We start from the raw sequence: 2,830 nt of genomic DNA, 5'->3' as shown, positions 1-2,830 counted from the left end.
TGACCTCATCTCTGAAACGCTGTTTCTTTTGCATCTAACAAAAGAGAGTGGGCCTTTGGCATTTTTTCCTGGACACCCAGAATCCAAATTTATACCATTAAATTACAAATAAATCTCCTGGAACAGGATCAGACAGTGCCAATGCTATCTTCAGCCCAAAATAAATCTAGCTTTGATGTAATTTTTTTCGCTTTGATGTATTTTTAACGTAGGTTCATAAGTTAACTTTCAGAGAAAAAAATCTTTATTTTGAGGTGGAACAAAATTGTGAAACTCACATATGATTAACCAAATCACCAACAGTTTTTATTTTGATTCTTTCAATGGACTTTTAAAAGAAAAAGGTTCCAAGCACATTTAAAAGTGTATTATTATTATTATTGTATGGGTGTCAGTTTCCTGGTTTTGATATTGAACTTGGGTTGTATACTTCTAATTTTGTGAAGAGAGGAAGGCTGAACAGCTGCGGCCGCGTTGTGGACCTCCGGGAGCAGGCTGCTTCTCCACAGAGAACCCGGGAGGAGATTCAGAATCTAATCTCTTCTCCCTGTCCACTCCAGTGAGATTTTTTTTTTTTTTTAATCTTCAGCCACATTTTTTGGCTTCGTGAAGAACCTTATCATCAAAGACAATGGCCAGCAATGTTACCAACAAGACAGATCCTCGCTCCATGAACACCTGTGTATTCACTGGGAATCTCAATACTCTTGTGGTCAAGAAATCTGATGTGGAAGCAATCTTCTCAAAATATGGCAAAACTGAGTTGCTCTGTTTATAAGAGCTTTGCCTTCATTTAATACATTAATGAGAGAAATGCCTGGGGTGCTGTGGCAGGAGCAGAATGATTGCTCTAGGCAGAATGATTGCTGCAGAGTCAAAAGTGAACCGAGGAAAAGTACATGTGAAACGATCTGCAGCAGACATTTACTGGTCATTACCTTCTCCATCCCCTCTACTGAGCTCTTCTTTTGACTTGGACTATGACTTTCAACGGGATTATTATGACAGGACATACAGTTACCCAACACGTGTTCCTCCTCCTCCCCCTACTGCTCTGGCTGTAGTGCCCTCTAAACACCAGTATGTATCAGGAAACACCTCATGAAGGAGGAAAAGTGGCTTCAGTTCTAACAGTGGACATTAAGGATCTTCGTCCAAGTCTAGAAAGTTGAAAGGAGAAGACCTTCGGATCATAAAGAAGGAATTGACCCAGATAAAAAATTTAAAAGGTGGATTCCCTACTGGAAATCCTGGGAAATAAAAAAAAATGAAAAAGGAACAGAGCAAACAAGGAGTAGAGATGAAGAATGATAAGTCAGAAGAGGAGCAGAGCAGCAGCTCTCTGAAGAAACATAAGACCATTGTGAGGATGGAGTCTGAGCGGGGTGCAGCTGCCTCTGCTGAGGAGGGGGACCTACTGCGTCATGATGCTAATGAAGATGGGGGATGACCAGCTGGAGCTGACCGAGGATGATGAAAAAGGAGGCTGGGGAAGGAGAGGATGGCAGAGACAGCGCCACTGGTAAGGATGACCCTCAAGTACACAGTGGGGTTAGGAATCTTGTCCCATTATTTCTTTACCTGAGTGCTTGTCTAAGATCAAAATTTTCACCAGATGCTCTCCACTATTATCTTCAGCACACGCTCACTGTTCTCCCTGTTCTTGTCCTTCCCATGTTCATTCATTCATCTTGCCCTGCATCTCGCCCCATCTTCACTTCCTTTGATGCTCCTAGTAGCTATGCCAAGTCTTACCCTGTAATTTTTGCTTTTAATTTTGATACCTCTTTAGGACTTAATAAAAAGGATGAATGGTTTTTATCAACTGTCTCCAAAATAATCTCTTGTTATGCAGGGAGTACAGTTGTTTCCATTCGTACACGAGTTCGGTAGTTAGTTGCTTCCCTAACTACAAAGGCAATCTCAATAGTTGACTAGCACCTGAGAGCAGCTTTGAGTTAGAGGTATGTATGTTATACCCCATATAGGAATGTTGTGTGGGGCTGTTCAATGCAGTGTAACAGCATTTTTGTGACCGAAAGTTAGCATGACAAATGCATCCTCTAGGAAAATAATTAGTGTAATAATCTTATGATTTGTATTCTGATGTCGATACTATGGGTTATTTTTGTGAACAGCCTGATATTTGGGACCTTTTTTTCTCAAAATAAGCTTGTCCTTATTAAACTAGGAATTTGAAGGGAAAGAAAAGAAGTAACTTACACAGTTGCGGGAAGGAAGTTGGATGAAGGGTACTTGTGACTCTCTGTACTATTTTTACAATTTCTTATGAGTTTATAATTATTTCAAAATAAAAAGTCAGGGTCCACCTCATGAATTAATTAATCGAGTCAGTAATCTCCAATAGCTGCTAACATCACAGAAAGAGAGACAACTAGATATGATGCACCTCCTGATGGAAGCACGTAGCACCATCCATGAAGGAGTCTCACCAAGGCAAACGCGAGTGTGATCAAACCTCCATCCAACAACCAATTTATAGGAAATACAGAGAACAGAGGACTGTGTGAAGAGACTTTACAGGGGTGCAACCAGCAAGCTCCAGACTATGGAAATTCTACAGAACAAATTATTTTATTCCTTAAACAAATAAATTGCAAAGAAAGACACAGAGACAGAGGGAGAGAGACAGGGGCAGAGGAATATAGGGGAATCTGTAGATAAAAAGAGGCTTACATAATCACAATGCATGGACCGTATTTAGATGCTGGTTCAAACTAAAAGACAAAAAAATCCTATAGCATTTAAAAGATAATTGGACATTTTAACACTCATTGGATATGTTATGATATTAAAGAATTGTTAACTT

At 39.9% G+C, this 2,830-nt stretch overlaps 1 pseudogene; it reads left to right on the top strand.

Moving 5' to 3' along the window:
* Positions 1-619: 619 nt before the first annotated feature.
* Positions 620-2,218, top strand: LOC117028837 (heterogeneous nuclear ribonucleoprotein C-like; annotated as a pseudogene).
* The last annotated feature ends 612 nt before the right edge of the window (positions 2,219-2,830 follow it).

The sequence above is a fragment of the Rhinolophus ferrumequinum genome, chromosome 10 (assembly GCF_004115265.2).
Source record: "Rhinolophus ferrumequinum isolate MPI-CBG mRhiFer1 chromosome 10, mRhiFer1_v1.p, whole genome shotgun sequence".
In the NCBI taxonomy this organism is placed as follows: domain Eukaryota; kingdom Metazoa; phylum Chordata; class Mammalia; order Chiroptera; family Rhinolophidae; genus Rhinolophus; species Rhinolophus ferrumequinum.
This window is presented reverse-complemented; position numbering and strand designations above follow the sequence as displayed.